Genomic DNA, 26,549 nt, shown 5'->3' with positions numbered 1-26,549 from the left:
GACGTCGTAATAAACGAAAGAGAAAGTAAACAAAGAGAGGCTCTCAATGTTACTTACGTCCTATTGAAAATTTTCTCTAGAAATAATTAGCACACATTAAACTTGAGTAATACATATTTTTCGACGTTTTTGAGCATTTAATTATTATCAAATGCGCCATGTCACTTCGTCGCATCAAAATGATTGAATGGCTCGTCTCCAATGAAACGTACAATAATAAAGTTGGTTCTTATAAGATAAATGATTTGAACCAGTACCAAGAGAAATCGGAAGTATTCCGGACCAAACAGAGAGAAAATCATTCCTGTACTCTCTTCTTCTGGTAGCAAACCGGAGTAAGAACGAGCAAGTATCTTTTTGCTCCGGAGTAACATAACTTATTCCAGACTCACAGTACGTTCTAGAAGCTGCCTATACACCTCAACAGAATAAACGAAACAGAGATAGAAAACATTCAATCATTGCATATCTGACGTTCTCCTTGTACCTACATACACACATACACCGGATGCGTACATCACCGGAAAGCTACGTACAAAGCAAAATGCGTTAATGCTTTACTCATCAGTGGAGAGAAAGAAAAAACTCAATCTGCAGGTGACTTGTCGAGTTCATATATGTATAAGCGTGTTCTGCTTGACTATCGGGTAAAAAATCTAGTTGGAATTCTCTAGCACTGGTCTATATGTACTTGGAACAGATTTGGTTCGGCATAGAGCGGCACGCTCAGTAGTAGCTCCAGTCAATATTCAAAAGTATTGGTGGAGTGGAAAAAATTTAGGGATATTTGATTGGCAAAGCTGAAAGGAATAAAAAGTGCTGCCGAACGTTTTACCAACACCGTTTTACACACCAACACGATCAAAAGAACAGAGCACCGAACCACTTGCCCCTTCTCTGTCGAACGACTGCCTTTAACTCATTTGTTTGGCCAGCTCTCGTTTACGATTTGAATGACACTTATATATATATATATATATACATGGAAAACAATACATTGATAGATCGATTCTTCATACTGCTTCAGCATCCTCAACTCCCACCACAATGTATTGGTCGCAACAATAATATTCGTTCGACTCGCTCACCTAACACATATTTCCGAACAAGTACATAGTGAAAAAAATCCCCCACTCCGCATGCTTCCTTGAATCGCATGCCATTGGAACCAGTATAAATGTAGCACAGTTTCATTGAAGCAGCATCAGTTTATTTGAATCTTTGAATAGCTAAACAAATCGTCCAGCAAAAACCAGCCAAGAAGGAAGACTCCAACCGCCCTCAACCAACAGCAAGGAAGGCTCAAGCCAACAGGAAGGAAGACGCCCCCAACCAACAAGAAGGAAGGCGCCCCCAACCAACAGGAAGGAAAGCGCCCTCAACCAACAGGAAGGAAGACGCCCTCAACCAACAGGAAGGAAGACGCCCTCAACCAAAAGGAAGGAAGAAGCCCTCAACCTACAGGAAGGTGTCCCTAACCAACAGTAACGAAGCCCCCAATCAACAGAAAGGAAGGCGCCCCCAACCAACAGGAAGGAAGGCGCCCTCAACCAACAGGAAGGAAGACGCCCTCAACCAACAGGAAGGAAGGTGCCCCTAACCAACAGTAACGAAGCCCCCAATCAACAGAAAGGAAGGCGCCCCTAATCAACAGGAAGGAAGGCCCGATACGATAGGAAGACCCGACAGGAAGTTCAACAAATCCCACGATGAATTCAGGGTACACTGTAAGTTACTCAAGTGTGTATTTACATTCTTAAGCACAATTTACACCTATCCGATCTGCTGCACGGTACTAAACCGTCACTGATCGGAAAGGTGCAAGTAGTGCTTAAGTATGTGAATTTTTTCATTAATTTGTTTTATTTTCGTTTAGTACTGTCCGTTTTGTGGCAACCATTTGCCACCAACGCTGAACCCATTTGCTGTATACGGCGCTCGCCCTCAACCATTCTACGGAAACGTACAGCAATCTAACCCGCCATTTTTCAAAAAATTTAAGAAAAATCATAACAAAAAAAAGGTAGCAGAAAAACTGGCCAAAGCTAAAGACAACGAAGAGGTCAACAATGCTGTGGAAGATCAGGCCAATAATACTGTAGATGACTCGGAAACACAAGAATAAATATTGAAATGTGATATTCACACCACTATTTTTATTATTAGAACTTACAAAGAATTACTCCATTCAATTGTGTTATCCTGCATTTTTATTTATATTGGTAAGTTTCAACTAAGAAAACTTGGAAAATTATCAGTTTCACTATTTTCTATTGAATCTTTCTGCTGATTGCTTTTCGTAATGATTTTTACGTCGACTTGGGCAAAACTGCTTTCTTTTATTTTCAAAGTTTTCACCCTTACTCTTGGGGCCCTATGCTCACAGTCACGTCACTTGGTGACTAAAAAGAAATTTTCTTATATTCACTAGGTGATGTGACTGTGAGAATAGGGCCCTTGTTTACGACGAATGCGCGATTCGTTCGAACGAATAGTAAGCGCATTGAAGTTTCCTCTCGCAAACGAGAATACGAACCAGAAACTCGCATTCGTCGTAAACAAGAATGAGAATATTGGGAATTCTACCGAATTTTACATTCTGTTCAAAGATTTTTGACCTGAGATGCAATAACACCTACGTTGGTTTTTATTATGTATCTTGTAAACATACTATCATGAAAACTCATAAAAGTCCTTGCCTTGTAGATAAACAGTCAATTGATAGGAATGTAATTTGATTAATTTCAAAACAAAAGCTAAAAAATATGTTGTACTAGGTGTTACACCACTGCAGTATCAGTGAAGGAACAAAATAAACATGCTTATCTGGGGTACCTATCTGTATATGGGGGACTCTTTTAATTTCGATAATTACATCATCATTAAAGGAACTTTTCAATAATTTTCTAGAAGATATCGAAGTACGATAATTGTTGTAGCTACCCTATTGTCCATAGAACATAAAGGCTATCTAGTAATTAGCGAAAGAGAAACTAAACAATAAGAGGCTCTCATATGCAGTTTAATGGTGCTCACGTTCTGTGGTAACCGTAGCTCGTCAAATGCAAAGCAAATGTCGCTATCGATTAATTCCAACACCTTGATGGATGCAATGCAGGTTTCTAACGGCATCTTATACCGGTTGGTGACGCTATAAAACAGCTCCGAAAAAATCAGTCTTATTCCACTTGCAATATCCTTCCTCTCAAAGATGCCTGCAAATGAAGAAAATAACAAATTATAGAAATACCAGCTCTGTCAAATACAAGCATCAATTACTTCAATTCAATTCATCAATACGAATCACTTGAGGGATATTATTTTTGGTTGTATGCACGACGTATTTTTTTTGCCGGAAAATTAAGTCTAATCTATTCAGTCTTCTTGAAAGCCTTGCCATTTTTGACTCCGCAGTGAAGGGATGACAATTGTCAATAAATCGATTATTGATCAATATATTGATCGTGTAAGGGTATCTTAAAAATATTGATCATGTAGAAATCAAATGGCATTGACGTATTGAAGCAGTCTTGACAATATTTTTATTGACAATATTCTTGTCCCGTGTAGGGTCCGCTAAGGTTTGTTTAGGGACCATTCATAAATTACGTAACGCTTTTAGGACGGTGTGACAAGTTGTGACATATGGGAGTAAGCTAGAACCTCACGTAACATGTTTTTACCGAAGAAAAACATTTTTAAAGGATTTGTTACGTAATAGGAGAGGGAGCAGAGTAGAGATACCCAGTTAAACTCATTCCGGAACCGGTTCGGATTTCTGAATGGAGTCATTATGGATTCCAAATCAAATGCAACAACCGATTCCGACTCAGAATCGGTTGTTGCATTTGATTTGGAATCCATAATGACTCCATTCAAGATTCCGAATCAAATTCCGAATGGTTTGACCGGGTATTTGTGACAATTTATTACATGGGGGGAATTTTCGCGTTACGTAATTTATGATTGACCCTTATGGTTATTTAATTTTTAACAACCATGGTATATTAAAGAATTTTTGTTCGTCAATAGCATGATCGTCTATTGTCCCTCAAGACTCTTAATAATGAATCAAACATGTTAAATAATGCATACATTTACTCTTGCGTTGTATTCGAAGATGAGTGTTTCCAGTGTATACAGAACGATGTCAATTTGAAGAAGATTTGGACTTGCTTGTGTTGACGATTATGCCCACTGTAAAGAGAAATAACAGTTGGATACATTACTAAAGCATTTTAAAAATTGAAATTGTTTTTTTGATCTATACATTTTGTTTAGTTGACTAGACAAGCTGGGAGATGGAAAATGGAGATTTAAAATACGACTTACACGATACGTGAGACTTCCGTCTGCGGTACAGCATGTCACCGGAACGTCAAAATTAGTTACACGCAGTTAATTGCGAATAGTCACATAACATTAACGACACCAAGCGTTTTGACGTGTGGAACGTGTGAATAAACGCATTCAACTTACCCTGACGGAACGGTGTGGTGACGTTAACGTTATTTTTTGTTGACGGAAGTTGAAAGTATCGCCTGAATCGTGCTTAATCAAGAAAAAAAAACTAAGTAATATGCGTAATCTAGTAAATCTAGTTCGTCGGGTCGCACATGTTTGTATGAGAGATAGCGTGTTTGTGCGTGGATAAGTGGGATTTTCGATTCATTAACACCGGTGTAGTGGAGTGCACTGGAACTGCACCATTTTTGCACTTTCTAGCAGAAAACTGGGTATGTTCCATTGACACTTCTCCTAGAAAGTGGAAAACTAGTGCACTCCACTAGACCGGTGCACATGCATCGAAAATCCTATATAGCAATACGAGTGCTTACCTTAATACGTTGCTCCTCTCTTTCAAGAGATCCACGTGAAGAAACCTGCAGGTCTGTATTTATCAAGATGTAGTCCCAGGTTTCTTCACAGATCTATCTTCGATCAGTGGCTGTAGATTTGGATCCAGTTTGAAATTTTTCTCCATCGACGTAATTTTCGCGCGGGCCGTGATTCCAATGCTTAGTTTTTAACATACGCTGCTGATGCTAGAAGAGAATGTGTTTCCCCTTATCATTAGGGTTCCCGGCAACGTCGCTGTGAAACGTATAGTCTTGCAGGGCCGGCATAACACCAGAGAAGCCTAGGGTGGGCACCAGTCTATTACTAGAGCTTTGTCGCAGTTTCACAATACTGGCGATTGCATTACAATCACTTGCGATGCGCTTGTACAAATGACATCGTCGTACGTCGAAAATTCAGACGTGCACATTGTGTGCGTCAGACGCATGCGTAGCATATTTCAAATTTGATGTTGATTCCAAAATTTCGAGTTGGAAGTATCCGAATTATTCATTCGGTTATTTTCATGTAGGTGGAACTACCCATGTTATCTGCCAGCCCGTTAGTCTTGTATACAAGAGTGACTTTTTTGAGATCCGACCAACCGAAGGCTGAACCTAGGCTAGGGCTTCCGGACGTGACCGCGTTGGAATGCGCGTTTGTGCAATCATACTTGAGACCGCGTTTATAAAAGCACAAGTGCTAACGTGAACTTAATCGCCGGAACGTTTTATGATTGCGATATGACAGTCGTAGGCATACGTGCAGTAGTTTTTACATTCCGGTGTCCTTTCGAGTGTTTCCGAAAAAGAAACAGCAAAAGAAAAAACGCATTATTAATTAGTCATTGATTTAGTAAAGGTTAGATGGATGTACTACTCATAACATACACCACATAACAAACCTTAGTATTCCATACACCATGCAATTACTGTAAATACTACTAGTTAAAATTTGGGTTAATCATAAGATAATTTGAAAAGCACGCAATTTGAAAAAAAAAATAAGTTCGATAAACCCACTTAATCTCCTCGATCTACTAGGGTATCGCAAGCAACATCTTAAAACAACTTTCTGTTGGAGAGGAAAACTGTAATTGTGCCATAATTATATATACATATATACTGTATGTTTGTTCCAGTACACGAAAGTCACTTCGGAGTAAAGGCTACTGCATGCTTCGGAAATTTGAAAACGGGATTTTGATTTTGTTCCCCATGCATTTCAAATGGGAGATGGATTTTCTCATTTCAGAATGAAGACAAATCTGACTGAAACATCCCTCTAAGAACGGTTGGTTTCAAAATCGTCCAATGAAGGACGTTCGTTGGACCAATTTGGACAACGTCCAAATAACCGTTCAACAAACGACCATCGTTGGACCCGTGTTGAACGATTTTGAAACAATTTTTTGGACGTCTCAGTGGGATACCTCGTATTTACACCGATTACACCCACATTATACGGAGGCTAATTAACTAACGTCGGCAATGCAGTGTGTGCAGAGCTGCCGGATGATTTTATTGAAAATCTGTACCCTTGTTAAAAAATCTGTATTACTCGACAAACATTTTGTCTGTATTCATTGAAGAAACACAATTTTGATAATTGATGCGCATTTAAAAGTTTAAAGTATTGTCTACTATAAACTCAAACATCAAAAAAGGTTTTAAATGAATACTTTGAAGTAATTTGTACATTTTTCGGCTCAAGAGTTTTTGATTTTTTTGAATATAAAAAATATGTTTCATACGACAATACATTGTTGAAGAAATGGCTATTCTTAATGAAAACGGCTGCAGAAAGAGTCCGTTAATAACGTTGTCAATTGAAATTTCAAAAATCCTATATAAAACTGTATTGTGTATTGAAAATCTGTATTAAATTTGTATTCTGTATCAGCGCTTGTAAATCTGTATAATGCAGATAAATCTATATAAATGGCAGCATTGAGTGTGTGAAATATTTCCATGAACATCTTCAGGCGTATTGAATATTTTGACGTTTATTTATGTTTAATTTTTAAATGCAGCTAGCATTGTAAATTCTCTGTTGAGGTGTGATCTTTGAGGTTCAACTATTTTCAGTAATTGTGAGACATACAAAAGGAATCTGGAAACGATCCACGTTTGTTGTCATTAAATTTACGGTAGAGCCTAGCCGAGAAAATTAAGAAGTGCAAGATGCCTGTTGTCGTCTTTTCTCTTAAGCGGACCCTACACGAGCAGAAATATTGACAATAAATAATTTATTGATCAATATATTGATGGTGTAAGGTCATCTTGAAAATATTGATTCTGTAGAATTTAAATGGGATTGATGGATTGAAGCAGTCTTGTCAATATATTTATTGACAATATTTCTGTCTCGTGTAGGGTCCGCTTTAAGCGGCCCTTACACACTCAATATTTTTGTCAATACTAGAGAGTATTGACAAATGTCTTGTACGTGTCATATAAAAATGTGCATTTCCAATGGGATTGAGGAATTGTCATATTGACGATGTGCATTTCCAATGGGATTGAGGAATTGAAGCAATATCGTCAATACTATGTATTGACAAAAATATTGAACGTGTAAGGGCCGCTTTAGATTGTATGAAAGAATATTGGCGTCTGTGTACGGTATTGAACCGTCACTGAATCGGATCGGAAAGGTGTAAATGTGACTTTATTCGCCAGTGCTAATTTCCTCTAGGAACAAATGCAAGTTGCGAAATTTTAGGCCCAATATACATAAAATAACATTATTTCAAAAAAATTCGTTGTAATACGTAAAAAACGATTTTTTTTTGTTTTTTAGAATAAATTATCTTATGTAAACATAGACAACCATACATAGGAAAACTTCGGTTGTTTACATCTGGCCTATCAAGACAACACCCAAAATGAAAAAAAAAAACTATATACGGTGAATGGAGTTTATGTCAAATTAAAATAATCATGCGGGAAAACCGTGAAAAGTTGTATTCATTTTTTCTGACAGGGCATCATTTGTCATGAAATTCGATATGTCAAATGCTTCTGATAGTGTCAAATCAAGACTGTCAACATATTTCTTTATTTTAAATTTTATTTTCACTTTTCCTGAGTTGGAAAAAATATTGTTGTAATCACAAAAATCAGCTTTATCGATGTATGTAATAAAACAAAAAGATTTTTTTTCTCATTTGATGACCCAATTGTTTGAAAATATAGCAGGATCACTGATCTAAACTCTTAATGAACGTCAGATTATGGTAGTTTTATAGCGTTTTCGGTTGTACCTGGTGCTACACCCTAGGGGCTGTATTTTGCGTTGCGTGTAAGACGTCAAACCCTACAAAAAACTAACCCTAAATTCAACCAAACTCATCAGCGTAGGACGTTTGTTAAACAAACTTTTCTGCGAGGGAGTGCAAAGTTGATGCAAAAATGGAAATTACGCATTAAATGCGGTGTAGTGCAAAAAAAGAGATATACTGATTGGGTGTGTTCAAATGAGTGTAGTGCACTATCAAAAACAAAAATGCCATTAGTGTGCAATACCAATTTCGTCATTGAATCTTCCCATAGATTGGATTATTTGGGTACATAGTGATTCCAAAAATAAGTGTTGTTTACACTTTGCATATAGGAAATTAAGGACGATTAAATGGTGCGTTCGATTAGCGATCTGCGGGCAATTTAAGGGCGCGTGTGGTGGCAAAAATGGCGGAGGCAAATCGCCCAAATGTTGCATTTGAGATAGTCCCCTAATTGCCTCGTATTTGCCTCAAATTGAGAAGCAATTAGCGCATTCGAGTTGGTAAATAGCCCCCTGTTAGCCAGAAACGTGCCCTATACGATTGTACCGGGTCATATGAGAAATTACTATGTGACCGCAATAACCAACCTGTAACTCCGGAACCAAAAGTCATAACTGAATGAAATTTAATAACTATCAATGGGAGTATTATATCTTTTATTTAAAATCAAGTTTGTAAACATCGGTTAAGAGTTTGCTGGAAAATAGGTGTGACATTACTTTGGGAACTTAGCGAGTTCCCAGGGAGCATCAAGATCCGTCATAGGTGGTCAAAACTATTTTGATTGGCCATCAGTGATCTAGACACGCAAAATCAAGTACTGTTTAACGTATTTGAATATGTATTACATTATTCGGACATCATAGGGTTACCAGTTTATATGGGAATTTGCTGTGTGACCTCCGGAACCGAAAGTCCGATCAACTAAAAATTCAATAGCATACCGTTCATTTGAAACTAAGCTTATGCAAATCGGTTCAGCCATCTCTAAAAAAATTGAGACATTGTTTGACGCACACACATACATACACACAAACATTTTGCGATCTCGACGAACTGAATCGAATGAGATATGACACTCGGCCCTCAGGGCCTCGGTTGGAATATCGATTTTGGAGTGATTGCATAGCCTTTCATTATATGAGAAAGGCAAAACGGTGCGAAATCGGCAAAGTCCCAAAAAATCTTTAAAATGACAGTTTTGCAATCTTGTCGCTATCTTGTTTTTTTACAACAAATAATTCCGGGATATGGTACATTCCGAGAAATAATTTTCCGGCAAGTGGTATTCCGGGGAATGGTATTCCGGGAAATGACGTACAACCTAATGCATTGATTGAAAAGCTTAGATATTTTATTAACCAATCATTGGGAACAATCCGTGTGCCCTTCTATGCTACATCATGCTCTAGATGTTCTTATTCGATATATCATCCTACGAGAGTGATAATTATAAGAAATGTCTCATCACATTGTTGGGTGTGTTAAAAGCGTATTTATTTGACCGTACGAAATTTTATGCCATTTAAAAAACCCAAGGTTACTATGATTTAATACAACTTTACACCTCATGAATTTTATCACGGGATTTTGTACCGGATTCTGATCACAGACAATTTTCAGCCGTTATATCTCCAAACTGTCAAAACAAATATTATGGCGCTTCCAAAAATAAGTTGTTTCAAAATATCACAGATTTTTAAACATATTGTACGTTTCATTGGAAACGAGCCATTCAATCATTTTGATGCAACGAATTGAATTGGCGCATTTGATAATAATTAAATGCTCAAAAACGTCGAAAAATATGTATTACCCAAGTTTAATGCTTGCTAATTATTTACTTTAATTGAATTTGTCAATAAAACTGACTGAAAACTGTGCTTCTAAAGCTTCAGGTTTTCGTAAATATATTTTATTTACACAAAATTGCATCACCTTTTATTAAAGGTTTTTACACAAAATTGCATCACCTTTTATTAAAGTGTCATTCATCCCATAAGAAAATACATTGTGACGAATGGTGCGCCGACCCAGTTAAGCTCAGCCCGAAATGAACCGGAAATCTGGCTGGTTCCAGTTCGTATTCCGGCTCCAGTGACAACCGATTCTAATTAGAATCGGTTGTGTCACTGGAGCCCGTGTACGAACTGGAACCAACAAGAATTCCAGTTCATTCCCGCTGAACATCACTGGGGAATAGCGCTACGAATATTGCTGCGACGAAAAATAATCGTCGCGTCTCCTTTGGAAAAAGTACGGACAATAATAAAAGTATCAATTTTTGGCGCACGATATGGTTCAGAATTTTAATCCTAAGGGCTACTGTACACCAAATTGAATCTTCAAATTCGCGAGATAGCCAGTGAATTTTGTCCGTGTATTACAAATGGGAGATGGATTTTTGATTTCCGTGACGGAGAAGTCTACACGGAAAAATCAAGATTCCCGAAGTGTAAACCAACCGCACAAAATTTAAAATTCTCCGCAGAAGAAATCCGATCAGGAACAAAAAAAAATCAGGATTGTTTTTGCGTGAAAAATGTTTCTATTGCTTGAAAATCTGCGCTGATCAAGATTTAGGTATTTTTCAGATGCAGCGGAAGTTTTATTTCGACAGTTCGGAGATTTCGGCGGAAAAGTAGCCTTCAAAGGTACTTACATCTCGGTAATTGGATCGCAGAATTTTGTTCCCCGTGTATTTTTGTTGAAAAGTCTACACAGAAAAATTTTGATTCTCAAAGTGTAAACTCAACTGCGGAAAACGTTAGATTTAAGTAAATCTCTAAAGAATCCAGCCGGAAACAAATTAACACGCATCTTTCCTGTTGCAAATATTTTATATTGAATTGCTTCCGACCGGATTTTCAATGGGGAGAATTTACAATATCCGAGACCGTCCGAGCGGTTGAATTTTTACTTCGGCAATCATTTCATGTTGGTTTGGTTTCCGTCGGATTTTTTCAATGGAATTTTGAAAATCCGTGGCATTTCCCGTTGTTGAGTTTACACTTCCTAGAAGTTGATTTTGTTGTGTAGACTTTCGTCACGGAAAACGAAAATCTATCTCCCGCTTGAAATACATGGGGGACAAAATCAAGCAGCCTTAAATGCTGTTGTATATTCTAGGAATTAGATCGAGATTTTGTGCCCATGTATTTTATATAATATGAATTAATATAATTTAACATACGACATACCTTACACAGCCGAAAAAGGCTCGACGCCCTTGAAATTTCACTCACACAAAATTACCAACGTACTGTGCGCACGTCTCAACTCGATGAGTTAAAGAACAAGGATGAGGGATTTTTGGCAAATAGAAAGGTGCCAGGGATGCCATATAAGAACATGTATATGATGCAATGATTACACCGTTTACACCGATAAACCCATCCCAGTAAAGTTCAGCCGGAAATGAACTGGAAATCTTATTGGTTCCAGTTCGCATTCCGGCTCCAGTGACACAACCGATTCTAACTAGAACCCAGTTAAACTCATTCCGGAACCGGTTCGGATTTCTAAATGGAGTCATTATGGATTCCAAATCAAATGCAACAACCGATTCCGACTCAGAATCGGTTGTTGCATTTGATTTGGAATCCATACTGACTCCATTCAGGATTCCGAATCAAATTCCGAATGGTTTGACCGGGTATCGGTTGTGTCACTGTAGCCGGAATACGAACTGGAACCAGCCAGAATTCCAGTTTGTTTCCGGCTGAGCATAACTGGGATATTTAGCTGGGGCCAATGGTTTACTAACGTCGGTAATGCAGTGTGTGCTTTTTTGCCCACCCAGTAAACCAAAAGGCGGCTAGACGGGTTAAACTTGATGCTGGCGATCGGTAGGCTACTGAAACTTTGTTCTAGGCTATCCGCCGTAACTGGCCGTTTACTGTAAAAGCTGAGACCCAGTTAAACTCATTCCGGAACTGGTTCGGATTTCTGAATGGAGTCATTATGGATTCCAAATCAAATGCAACAACCGATTCCGACTCAGAATCGGTTGTTGCATTTGATTTGGAATCCATACTGACTCCATTCAGGATTCCGAATCAAATTCCGAATGGTTTGACTGGGAACGAGACATGCAGATCAAGATGGAGAGAAAGGTGGGAACATTTGACACTTTTGAGTGTATTAGTATTATACTTGCAAAATTAAACATGGCCTTGAAGTAAACATCAACATTCGAACGAGCATCCTGATTCTTTGGCGCACGATGAAAAGTGAGAAAAGGCCGAGCTTCACTTCGGATCTATCGATTAGAACACTTATGGACACTTTTTACCTCGAAAAAAAACCCGATTAAATTAACTATGACCGAACGAAACAAAACTTATGGCAACAGAAGGGCCCACTACGTCAACTGTTTGTGATTTTTTTTCTTCATATCCTCTTGTTTTTTCGGCTTCATTAAAAAAAATTGACAACCGCCCTCACACACAGAAAAAAATGTGCACACCTGTATGCGTCTTGCATGCAGATAGCAAAACATTTAACATCAATTGTAGCCAGGAGGTACTGTCAATGCAGCCAGTCCATTTAAACTACGTGAGGCAAAAAGAGAGGCTATGCGAGACGAACGATAGAATGAACAGAGAAAAAAGAAAAAGAAAACATATATCGGCAAGTCCCGTCCCAGTGTAAAAGTAGTGAGGGCAGTAATCGAAAATGCGACTATACTGGGAACTGACATACAAGTAAAGTTTCCAATGTGTGTAAGAAATAAAAATGTTGTTTTGAAATGCCACCAACAAGTAGCAACTTGCCTCTACCCGACGCCACGATTGGACACCAAACACTGTACGAGCCTTGCGTGCAAATTTGAATTCAATACAGTCGTGATTCGTTGGTTGAGCCACAGCCTATGTCCAACTAACGAATTCAATTCGCTAGTTGGACCGACTTACAAATGTCAAAAACACTCCAAAGAAGACATTAGTAGTGTAAAACATTATTAGATAGATTGTCAAAATCAGTTTGACATAATATTTTGAAGTTCAGATGCCTTTTAGTTAGACAATGGTCCAACTAGCGGAGGTCTAACTAAAAAGTGGTCCAGTTAAAAAGTGTTCAATCAGCGAATCACGACTGTAGTGATCTAGGGGTAGATCACTTGTGATGCATTTTTGAAAATCAGCTAAATTAAATGCATTTCTTTCCATTAAAATAGAAATTCGTAATGCATTTGGCGTTGCGTGTAAGACGCCAAAACCCTACAAAAAACTAGCTCTACATTCAACAAAACGTCGAACAAAGTGAATCAGCGTAGGACATTTGTTAAACAAACTTTTCTGCGAGGGAGTGCAAAGTTGATGCAAAAATGGAAATTAAATGCATTTTTTTCTAATTTAGTGCAAATTTGTTAAACATTTCATGCATGCGAACCTGTAAACGATGGTGATTTTCAACGTATTTTCTTTCAAATCTTTGCACAGGTTTTTCGAGAGAGTTTGTTCTAGCTTATATGTCTATTCTCTGTGTCTAGTCATCGAAATTATACATTAAACTATTTGAGAACGTCTAACAGGGAATCAAATTTACAAAAAAATATTCGCTTAAAAAAATGTCATTTTTCGCAAAAACTAAAATTATGTTTCAAAGTTTCTGCTGAGATATTTTCCCAGTTTTCAAATTCTGATCGAAATCACTATATTTTTGCATTATCTGATCGGAAATATGTGCACGTATATTGTACTAGCTAATACCCACCTCACGTTGCTGCGACTTTTAACGTAATAGGAGAAAAACAATTTGTTCCGAAGCGCCATCTGGCGGGCAGATAATCCCCAACCAATAGGATACAAACACGCTATACAACAAATGCCTACTATGTACAATTTTTTACAACAATCGGTTAAGCCGTTTGGGAGTCTAAAAATTATATACATACGAACATTGACTTTTATATATATATAAATATTATTCCAGTTTTTTACGTACCATAATGGCGGTCTAAATTATTCAGTTCGTAATACGCTTAATGGCCCTTTTTTGACAATAATCGTTTACGTCAACCGCCCAGTAAGATTAAGTCATCCTACGTTAGTCCAATGCGTTAGATGTTTATTCAATGAACGCCCGACATCTTCCACTGGACGTTGCTGTTGCTGTCAAGCTGGCGTAAACCATTATTGACAAAAAAGGGCAATTAAACGTATTACGAACTGAATAATTTAGACCGCCATTACGGCGCGTAAAAAGCTGGATAAATATATAGATTTGATAACCGTAAAATGTACTACAGTCGTGATTCGCTGGTTGATCACTTTTTAACTTTTTAATGAAAGTTTTATAATATTTTTATTGTACTCGGAAATATTTCTATTTTCAGTATTTTTCATTCTGTGGTGATTTTTATGAGTGGATATTTTGTCCGCATTTTCGTGTCCTTTACGCGCAAAGTGGTTTAAAACAGTTTTCTCCTTAGTGTAGAAAAAATAGTTTTTTACCCAAATGTTTCTCCACCAAGCAGAAGTATAGTATAGTGCATATTGCATAGGCCTGCTACGCCAAACCAAGTTTCGATTCATTAATTCTCATCAGCTTAAATAAGAACTTCTTTTCTTGCGGGACATCCCAATGGACAAGAGGTTGGCTCAGAAACATAAATCGTGTTTTCGTTTTTTTGGAGCTAGCGCTGATCTCCCCAAAAGTGATGCATCAAAAGTGATCTGCCCATAGAACAGTGAGCAGTGCTCTGCCAAGTGAAGTTATGCAGCACAGCTTGTGTTGTGCGACTTGGCTGCATAGTCGAGACGAAGGATCCGAAGCGGCGCATAGCAAATGTGAAAGCACTGAACGAGGTGTCGTCAAACTCGCCGTCGGATGTGCAGACAAACCTATGATTCACTCGGTTGCCCGGTTTGCTCAAGCATATATGCTGGCTAGTTTTAAGTCGAAAAACACGATGTCGTATAGCCACATTCGTCTGTAGTATTTTGTTGTGACTAACGGCTTATTTCAATATAGGGGCCCCTTTTCAAAATTTCAAATGTTCATATCTATATATCTATATTGAATAAAATTAATCAATTTCTACCCCGTTTTGTCGAAATATGTATAGGGATGTTTTATTATGTATCCCAGTTAAAAAGGGCACGTTTCTGGCTAACAGGGGGCTATTTACCAACTCGAATGCGCTAATTGCTTCTCAATTTGAGGCAAATACGAGGCAATTAGGGGACTATCTCAAATGCAACATTTGGGCGATTTGCCTCCGCCATTTTTGCCACCACACGCGCCCTTAAATTGCCCGCAGATCGCTAATCGAACGCACCATTTAATCGTCCTTAATTTCCTATATGCAAAGTGTAAACAACACTTATTTTTGGAATCACTATGTACCCAAATAATCCAATCTATGGGAAGATTCAATGACGAAATTGGTATTGCACACTAATGGCATTTTTGTTTTTGATAGTGCACTACACTCATTTGAACACACCCAATCAGTATATCTCTTTTTTTGCACTACACCGCATTTAATGCGTAATTTCCATTTTTGCATCAACTTTGCACTCCCTCGCAGAAAAGTTTGTTTAACAAACGTCCTACGCTGATGAGTTTGGTTGAATTTAGGGTTAGTTTTTTGTAGGGTTTGACGTCTTACACGCAACGCAAAATACAGCCCCTAGGGTGTAGCACCAGGTACAACCGAAAACGCTATAAAACTACCATAATCTGACGTTCATTAAGAGTTTAGATCAGTGATCCTGCTATATTTTCAAACAATTGGGTCATCAAATGAGAAAAAAAATCTTTTTGTTTTATTACATACATCGATAAAGCTGATTTTTGTGATTACAACAATATTTTTTCCAACTCAGGAAAAGTGAAAATAAAATTTAAAATAAAGAAATATGTTGACAGTCTTGATTTGACACTATCAGAAGCATTTGACATATCGAATTTCATGACAAATGATGCCCTGTCAGAAAAAATGAATACAACTTTTCACGGTTTTCCCGCATGATTATTTTAATTTGACATAAACTCCATTCACCGTATATAGTTTTTTTTTTTCATTTTGGGTGTTGTCTTGATAGGCCAGATGTAAACAACCGAAGTTTTCCTATGTATGGTTGTCTATGTTTACATAAGATAATTTATTCTAAAAAACAAAAAAAAATCGTTTTTTACGTATTACAACGATTTTTTTTGAAATAATGTTATTTTATGTATATTGGGCCTAAAATTTCGCAACTTGCATTTGTTCCTAGAGGAAATTAGCACTGGCGAATAAAGTCACATTTACACCTTTCCGATCCGATTCAGTGACGGTTCAATACCGTACACAGACGCCAATATTCTTTCATACAATCTAAAGCGGCCCTTACACGTTCAATATTTTTGTCAATACATAGTATTGACGATATTGCTTCAATTCCTCAATCCCATTGGAAATGCACATCGTCAATATGACAATTCCTCAATCCCATTGGAAATGCACATTTTTATATGACACGTACAAGACATTTGTCAATACTCTCTAGTATTGACAAAAATATTGAGTGTGTAAGGGCCGCTTAAAGCGGACCCTACACGAGACAGAAATATTGTCAATAAATATATTGACAAGACTGCTTCAATCCATCAATCCCATTTAAATTCTACAGAATCAATATTTTCAAGATGACCTTACACCATCAATATATTGATCAATAAATTATTTATTGTCAATATTTCTGCTCGTGTAGGGTCCGCTTAAGAGAAAAGACGACAACAGGCATCTTGCACTTCTTAATTTTCTCGGCTAGGCTCTACCGTAAATTTAATGACAACAAACGTGGATCGTTTCCAGATTCCTTTTGTATGTCTCACAATTACTGAAAATAGTTGAACCTCAAAGATCACACCTCAACAGAGAATTTACAATGCTAGCTGCATTTAAAAATTAAACATAAATAAACGTCAAAATATTCAATACGCCTGAAGATGTTCATGGAAATATTTCACACACTCAATGCTGCCATTTATATAGATTTATCTGCATTATACAGATTTACAAGCGCTGATACAGAATACAAATTTAATACAGATTTTCAATACACAATACAGTTTTATATAGGATTTTTGAAATTTCAATTGACAACGTTATTAACGGACTCTTTCTGCAGCCGTTTTCATTAAGAATAGCCATTTCTTCAACAATGTATTGTCGTATGAAACATATTTTTTATATTCAAAAAAATCAAAAACTCTTGAGCCGAAAAATGTACAAATTACTTCAAAGTATTCATTTAAAACCTTTTTTGATGTTTGAGTTTATAGTAGACAATACTTTAAACTTTTAAATGCGCATCAATTATCAAAATTGTGTTTCTTCAATGAATACAGACAAAATGTTTGTCGAGTAATACAGATTTTTTAACAAGGGTACAGATTTTCAATAAAATCATCCGGCAGCTCTGCACACACTGCATTGCCGACGTTAGTTAATTAGCCTCCGTATAATGTGGGTGTAATCGGTGTAAATACGAGGTATCCCACTGAGACGTCCAAAAAATTGTTTCAAAATCGTTCAACACGGGTCCAACGATGGACGTTTGTTGAACGGTTATTTGGACGTTGTCCAAATTGGTCCAACGAACGTCCTTCATTGGACGATTTTGAAACCAACCGTTCTTAGAGGGATGTTTCAGTCAGATTTGTCTTCATTCTGAAATGAGAAAATCCATCTCCCATTTGAAATGCATGGGGAACAAAATCAAAATCCCGTTTTCAAATTTCCGAAGCATGCAGTAGCCTTTACTCCGAAGTGACTTTCGTGTACTGGAACAAACATACAGTATATATGTATATATAATTATGGCACAATTACAGTTTTCCTCTCCAACAGAAAGTTGTTTTAAGATGTTGCTTGCGATACCCTAGTAGATCGAGGAGATTAAGTGGGTTTATCGAACTTATTTTTTTTTTTTCAAATTGCGTGCTTTTCAAATTATCTTATGATTAACCCAAATTTTAACTAGTAGTATTTACAGTAATTGCATGGTGTATGGAATACTAAGGTTTGTTATGTGGTGTATGTTATGAGTAGTACATCCATCTAACCTTTACTAAATCAATGACTAATTAATAATGCGTTTTTTCTTTTGCTGTTTCTTTTTCGGAAACACTCGAAAGGACACCGGAATGTAAAAACTACTGCACGTATGCCTACGACTGTCATATCGCAATCATAAAACGTTCCGGCGATTAAGTTCACGTTAGCACTTGTGCTTTTATAAACGCGGTCTCAAGTATGATTGCACAAACGCGCATTCCAACGCGGTCACGTCCGGAAGCCCTAGCCTAGGTTCAGCCTTCGGTTGGTCGGATCTCAAAAAAGTCACTCTTGTATACAAGACTAACGGGCTGGCAGATAACATGGGTAGTTCCACCTACATGAAAATAACCGAATGAATAATTCGGATACTTCCAACTCGAAATTTTGGAATCAACATCAAATTTGAAATATGCTACGCATGCGTCTGACGCACACAATGTGCACGTCTGAATTTTCGACGTACGACGATGTCATTTGTACAAGCGCATCGCAAGTGATTGTAATGCAATCGCCAGTATTGTGAAACTGCGACAAAGCTCTAGTAATAGACTGGTGCCCACCCTAGGCTTCTCTGGTGTTATGCCGGCCCTGCAAGACTATACGTTTCACAGCGACGTTGCCGGGAACCCTAATGATAAGGGGAAACACATTCTCTTCTAGCATCAGCAGCGTATGTTAAAAACTAAGCATTGGAATCACGGCCCGCGCGAAAATTACGTCGATGGAGAAAAATTTCAAACTGGATCCAAATCTACAGCCACTGATCGAAGATAGATCTGTGAAGAAACCTGGGACTACATCTTGATAAATACAGACCTGCAGGTTTCTTCACGTGGATCTCTTGAAAGAGAGGAGCAACGTATTAAGGTAAGCACTCGTATTGCTATATAGGATTTTCGATGCATGTGCACCGGTCTAGTGGAGTGCACTAGTTTTCCACTTTCTAGGAGAAGTGTCAATGGAACATACCCAGTTTTCTGCTAGAAAGTGCAAAAATGGTGCAGTTCCAGTGCACTCCACTACACCGGTGTTAATGAATCGAAAATCCCACTTATCCACGCACAAACACGCTATCTCTCATACAAACATGTGCGACCCGACGAACTAGATTTACTAGATTACGCATATTACTTAGTTTTTTTTTCTTGATTAAGCACGATTCAGGCGATACTTTCAACTTCCGTCAACAAAAAATAACGTTAACGTCACCACACCGTTCCGTCAGGGTAAGTTGAATGCGTTTATTCACACGTTCCACACGTCAAAACGCTTGGTGTCGTTAATGTTATGTGACTATTCGCAATTAACTGCGTGTAACTAATTTTGACGTTCCGGTGACATGCTGTACCGCAGACGGAAGTCTCACGTATCGTGTAAGTCGTATTTTAAATCTCCATTTTCCATCTCCCAGCTTGTCTAGTCAACTAAACAAAATGTATAGATCAAAAAAACAATTTCAATTTTTAAAATGCTTTAGTAATGTATCCAACTGTTATTTCTCTTTACAGTGGGCATAATCGTCAACACAAGCAAGTCCAAATCTTCTTCAAATTGACATCGTTCTGTATACACTGGAAACACTCATCTTCGAATACAACGCAAGAGTAAATGTATGCATTATTTAACATGTTTGATTCATTATTAAGAGTCTTGAGGGACAATAGACGATCATGCTATTGACGAACAAAAATTCTTTAATATACCATGGTTGTTAAAAATTAAATAACCATAAGGGTCAATCATAAATTACGTAACGCGAAAATTCCCCCCATGTAATAAATTGTCACAAATACCCGGTCAAACCATTCGGAATTTGATTCGGAATCTTGAATGGAGTCATTATGGATTCCAAATCAAATGCAACAACCGATTCTGAGTCGGAATCGGTTGTTGCATTTGATTTGGAATCCATAATGACTCCATTCAGAAATCCGAACCGGTTCCGGAATGAGTTTAACTGGGTATCTCTACTCTGCTCCCTCTCCTATTACGTAACAAATCCTTTAAAAATGTTTTTCTTCGGTAAAAACATGTTACGTGAGGTTCTAGCTTACTCCCATATGTCACAACTTGTCACACCGTCCTAAAAGCGTTACGTAATTTATGAATGGTCCCTAAACAAACCTTAGCGGACCCTACACGGGACAAGAATATTGTCAATAAAAATATTGTCAAGACTGCTTCAATACGTCAATGCCATTTGATTTCTACATGATCAATATTTTTAAGATACCCTTACACGATCAATATATTGATCAATAATCGATTTATTGACAATTGTCATCCCTTCACTGCGGAGTCAAAAATGGCAAGGCTTTCAAGAAGACTGAATAGATTAGACTTAATTTTCCGGCAAAAAAAATACGTCGTGCATACAACCAAAAATAATATCCCTCAAGTGATTCGTATTGATGAATTGAATTGAAGTAATTGATGCTTGTATTTGACAGAGCTGGTATTTCTATAATTTGTTATTTTCTTCATTTGCAGGCATCTTTGAGAGGAAGGATATTGCAAGTGGAATAAGACTGATTTTTTCGGAGCTGTTTTATAGCGTCACCAACCGGTATAAGATGCCGTTAGAAACCTGCATTGCATCCATCAAGGTGTTGGAATTAATCGATAGCGACATTTGCTTTGCATTTGACGAGCTACGGTTACCACAGAACGTGAGCACCATTAAACTGCATATGAGAGCCTCTTATTGTTTAGTTTCTCTTTCGCTAATTACTAGATAGCCTTTATGTTCTATGGACAATAGGGTAGCTACAACAATTATCGTACTTCGATATCTTCTAGAAAATTATTGAAAAGTTCCTTTAATGATGATGTAATTATCGAAATTAAAAGAGTCCCCCATATACAGATAGGTACCCCAGATAAGCATGTTTATTTTGTTCCTTCACTGATACTGCAGTGGTGTAACACCTAGTACAACATATTTTTTAGCTTTTGTTTTGAAATTAATCAAATTACATTCCTATCAATTGACTGTTTATCTACAAGGCAAGGACTTTTATGAGTTTTCATGATAGTATGTTTACAAGATACATAATAAAAACCAACGTAGGTGTTATTGCATCTCAGGTCAAAAATCTTTGAACAGAATGTAAAATTCGGTAGAATTCCCAATATTCTCATTCTTGTTTACGACGAATGCGAGTTTCTGGTTCGTATTCTCGTTTGCGAGAGGAAACTTCAATGCGCTTACTATTCGTTCGAACGAATCGCGCATTCGTCGTAAACAAGGGCCCTATTCTCACAGTCACATCACCTAGTGAATATAAGAAAATTTCTTTTTAGTCACCAAGTGACGTGACTGTGAGCATAGGGCCCCAAGAGTAAGGGTGAAAACTTTGAAAATAAAAGAAAGCAGTTTTGCCCAAGTCGACGTAAAAATCATTACGAAAAGCAATCAGCAGAAAGATTCAATAGAAAATAGTGAAACTGATAATTTTCCAAGTTTTCTTAGTTGAAACTTACCAATATAAATAAAAATGCAGGATAACACAATTGAATGGAGTAATTCTTTGTAAGTTCTAATAATAAAAATAGTGGTGTGAATATCACATTTCAATATTTATTCTTGTGTTTCCGAGTCATCTACAGTATTATTGGCCTGATCTTCCACAGCATTGTTGACCTCTTCGTTGTCTTTAGCTTTGGCCAGTTTTTCTGCTACCTTTTTTTTGTTATGATTTTTCTTAAATTTTTTGAAAAATGGCGGGTTAGATTGCTGTACGTTTCCGTAGAATGGTTGAGGGCGAGCGCCGTATACAGCAAATGGGTTCAGCGTTGGTGGCAAATGGTTGCCACAAAACGGACAGTACTAAACGAAAATAAAACAAATTAATGAAAAAATTCACATACTTAAGCACTACTTGCACCTTTCCGATCAGTGACGGTTTAGTACCGTGCAGCAGATCGGATAGGTGTAAATTGTGCTTAAGAATGTAAATACACACTTGAGTAACTTACAGTGTACCCTGAATTCATCGTGGGATTTGTTGAACTTCCTGTCGGGTCTTCCTATCGTATCGGGCCTTCCTTCCTGTTGATTAGGGGCGCCTTCCTTTCTGTTGATTGGGGGCTTCGTTACTGTTGGTTAGGGGCACCTTCCTTCCTGTTGGTTGAGGGCGTCTTCCTTCCTGTTGGTTGAGGGCGCCTTCCTTCCTGTTGGTTGGGGGCGCCTTCCTTTCTGTTGATTGGGGGCTTCGTTACTGTTGGTTAGGGACACCTTCCTGTAGGTTGAGGGCTTCTTCCTTCCTTTTGGTTGAGGGCGTCTTCCTTCCTGTTGGTTGAGGGCGTCTTCCTTCCTGTTGGTTGAGGGCGCTTTCCTTCCTGTTGGTTGGGGGCGCCTTCCTTCTTGTTGGTTGGGGGCGTCTTCCTTCCTGTTGGCTTGAGCCTTCCTTGCTGTTGGTTGAGGGCGGTTGGAGTCTTCCTTCTTGGCTGGTTTTTGCTGGACGATTTGTTTAGCTATTCAAAGATTCAAATAAACTGATGCTGCTTCAATGAAACTGTGCTACATTTATACTGGTTCCAATGGCATGCGATTCAAGGAAGCATGCGGAGTGGGGGATTTTTTTCACTATGTACTTGTTCGGAAATATGTGTTAGGTGAGCGAGTCGAACGAATATTATTGTTGCGACCAATACATTGTGGTGGGAGTTGAGGATGCTGAAGCAGTATGAAGAATCGATCTATCAATGTATTGTTTTCCATGTATATATATATATATAAGTGTCATTCAAATCGTAAACGAGAGCTGGCCAAACAAATGAGTTAAAGGCAGTCGTTCGACAGAGAAGGGGCAAGTGGTTCGGTGCTCTGTTCTTTTGATCGTGTTGGTGTGTAAAACGGTGTTGGTAAAACGTTCGGCAGCACTTTTTATTCCTTTCAGCTTTGCCAATCAAATATCCCTAAATTTTTTCCACTCCACCAATACTTTTGAATATTGACTGGAGCTACTACTGAGCGTGCCGCTCTATGCCGAACCAAATCTGTTCCAAGTACATATAGACCAGTGCTAGAGAATTCCAACTAGATTTTTTACCCGATAGTCAAGCAGAACACGCTTATACATATATGAACTCGACAAGTCACCTGCAGATTGAGTTTTTTCTTTCTCTCCACTGATGAGTAAAGCATTAACGCATTTTGCTTTGTACGTAGCTTTCCGGTGATGTACGCATCCGGTGTATGTGTGTATGTAGGTACAAGGAGAACGTCAGATATGCAATGATTGAATGTTTTCTATCTCTGTTTCGTTTATTCTGTTGAGGTGTATAGGCAGCTTCTAGAACGTACTGTGAGTCTGGAATAAGTTATGTTACTCCGGAGCAAAAAGATACTTGCTCGTTCTTACTCCGGTTTGCTACCAGAAGAAGAGAGTACAGGAATGATTTTCTCTCTGTTTGGTCCGGAATACTTCCGATTTCTCTTGGTACTGGTTCAAATCATTTATCTTATAAGAACCAACTTTATTATTGTACGTTTCATTGGAGACGAGCCATTCAATCATTTTGATGCGACGAAGTGACATGGCGCATTTGATAATAATTAAATGCTCAAAAACGTCGAAAAATATGTATTACTCAAGTTTAATGTGTGCTAATTATTTCTAGAGAAAATTTTCAATAGGACGTAAGTAACATTGAGAGCCTCTCTTTGTTTACTTTCTCTTTCGTTTATTACGACGTCACTATAACACTTTGCACTAATTTTCCAGTACATATCGAAAGCCGATGGTTTTTATTAGAATATTATGCAAAAAGTAGAGTAGTAAATGTTGAAATGGCCGAGTAATGAACAGAAGAGAAAGACCCCAAAGAGAATCTCTCATTGTTACTTACGTCCTATTGTAAATTTTCTCTAGATTTACTTTAACTGAATTTGTCAATGAAACTGACTGATATGTTTGCTTCTAAAGTTTCAGGTTTTGGTATGTTTTATTTACAATAATATTTTCATACACAATTGCACCACCTTTTATTTAAGTGTCATTCTTCCCATAACAAATACATTGCAACGAATCGTGCGCCGAATAGCGCTACGAATCTTGCTGCGACGAAAAACAATCATCGCGTCTCCTTTGGCAAAGTACGGACAACATTTAATTCATTCGTGATATACTTTATATCCATCGTACTTATTGTATTCATTTGAATAATAAAATAAATAATTAAAATCATTTTAATGTAGCAAGCGGAAAGTATTTTAAAAAATCTCCACATAATGGGTTTTATGTGCATTAAATGTACATTTATTTAGTTCATTTGCTTTAGTCTTAGGTTTCGCAAAGCACGCTTCTTCGTTTTACATTTTAAATACTTTAACGCGGTGAAGTATATTTTTTTTTTGTAATTATAATTTTATTGAATACAGTAGTCTGTTGGTTTACACCTAGTATCAGGACAAGGAAATATTCTTCGGATATAAGTTAGTTGATGCGTACCTTACGCTGGAGACGTAAAACTTCATACATTTTGAAGGAAAATTAGTCTCATGAAAAACTGCATAAAAAGGTTACATTTTTCTGCTTTTTCTCAAGGCTCGTGTGGCACTTCCCTATAGACTTATCCAGCAGGTTGCGCCGCTTTTCTGTTTAAATTGGGAGGCAAACAAAACTTTTACACGACGAATTGGTTGGCAAACAAACCGCTTCTTAGCTTGAGGGGAGGGCGGTAGTGTAAACATGTGTGATCTCAATGTGCGTATTTTAAACGTCAGATATTACAATGTTAATGGTCATTTTGTGTCTCTTATAAAGCTTAACTAGAGTATTGATAAAATATTGAACGAGTAATGAAGAAAAAACGTATTAACTATGTACATGTCAATCGGATAACGAGAATAGCAGTAGTTAATCGCGTTATGTCGATCCTTTCGCAAAATTACAACAATACAACCCATCATTATACAGACGGAGACGATCGATTCCATCCTTCTATATGGCTTCAGAATCTGGGTTACCACCAGGGATGCCACATTGGAATCTGTGTTTCGGTCAAAACAATCTTTACCATCTGTGATGACTAAAACAGAAAAAAATCTGTGATAAATTTCCAGAAAATCTGTGAAAAATCACAATATTTTCGAAAATCTGGAAATCTGTGAAATTTTCTTCTAAATGCCAGATTTATGCAAAAAATCTGTAACATTACAGACAAATCTGGGATACGATAATCCCGGTTACCATCATCTCTCTTCCTCAGACAGTCAACGAATGATGAGAACTGATCCACTCAAGTAACACTGTATTAGCGATATATAACTTCAAGATTGCAATATGCTGTACTAGAAGCTAGCGAACGCAGTCACCGCCACCAGGGTGCGAATACGTGTAGTATGATAGGTAAACTTTTCATTATGGAAGCTTTTCTATAGATGAGCTTTTTAGTAAGTGGAATATATTTCTACTCAATTAATATTAAAATCAATTTCTCAGCACCCGGGCTTTTCCTGGAATAACCAACTATACCAGGAGATAGCTAAAAGTATGTGCAATCGACTAGACGATATCCGGTTACTGGACAATTTTTGTGGCTCACTCAAAATTAAAAATATTTGAGCCAATATCATTCAGTATGACAAGCAAACTTTTTGGTAAGGAAGCTTTTTGGTAGATAAATTATAATTCTACTAATAAATTAATTTCTCAGCACCCGGCCTTTTCCTGGAATAACCAACTATACCAGGAGATAGCTAAAAGTATGTGCAATCGACTAGACGGTATCCGGTTAATGGACAATTTTGTGGCTCACTCAAAATTAAAAATATTTGAGCCAATATCATTCAGTATGACAAGCAAACTTTTTGGTAAGGAAGCTTTTTGGTAGATGAGCTTTTTGGTAGATAAATTATAATTCTACTAATAAATTAATTTCTCAGCACCCGGCCTTTTCCTGGAATAACCAACTATACCAGGAGATAGCTAAAAGTATGTGCAACCGACTAGACGGTATCCGGTTAATGGACAATTTTGTGGCTCACTCAAAATTAAAAATATTTGAGCCAATATCATTCAGTATGACAAGCAAACTTTTTGGTAAGGAAACTTTTTGGTAGATAAATTATAATTCTACTAATAAATTAATTTCTCAGCACCCGGCCTTTTCCTGGAATAACCAACCATACCAGGAGATAGCTAAAAGTATGTGCAATCGACTAGACGATATCCGGTTACTGGACAATATTGTGGCTCACTCAAAATTAAAAATATTTGAGCCAATATCATTCAGTATGACAAGCAAACTTTTTGGTAGATGAGCTTTTTGGTAGATAAATTATAATTCTACTAATAAATTAATTTCTCAGCACCCGGCCTTTTCCTGGAATAACCAACTATACCAGGAGATAGCTAAAAG

At 37.5% G+C, this 26,549-nt stretch overlaps 2 long non-coding RNA genes across 2 annotated transcripts; one reads left to right on the top strand and one right to left on the bottom strand.

Annotated features, from left to right (window-relative positions):
- Positions 1-2,263: 2,263 nt before the first annotated feature.
- On the bottom strand, positions 2,264-5,623 carry LOC131694964 (uncharacterized). The gene is made up of 3 exons (XR_009306570.1): positions 4,839-5,623; positions 4,096-4,197; positions 2,264-3,215 (listed from the first exon to the last, which is right to left on the bottom strand). It is a non-coding gene; the product is annotated as an uncharacterized LOC131694964 (long non-coding RNA).
- A 12,641-nt stretch (positions 5,624-18,264) lies between these two features.
- LOC131694965 (uncharacterized) lies at positions 18,265-21,624 on the top strand. Its single transcript, XR_009306571.1, has 3 exons — positions 18,265-19,049; positions 19,691-19,792; positions 20,673-21,624. It is a non-coding gene; the product is annotated as an uncharacterized LOC131694965 (long non-coding RNA).
- Positions 21,625-26,549: the final 4,925 nt, after the last annotated feature.

Source organism: Topomyia yanbarensis, unplaced genomic scaffold (genome assembly GCF_030247195.1).
Source record: "Topomyia yanbarensis strain Yona2022 unplaced genomic scaffold, ASM3024719v1 HiC_scaffold_21, whole genome shotgun sequence".
In the NCBI taxonomy this organism is placed as follows: Eukaryota; Metazoa; Arthropoda; class Insecta; order Diptera; family Culicidae; genus Topomyia; species Topomyia yanbarensis.
This window is presented reverse-complemented; position numbering and strand designations above follow the sequence as displayed.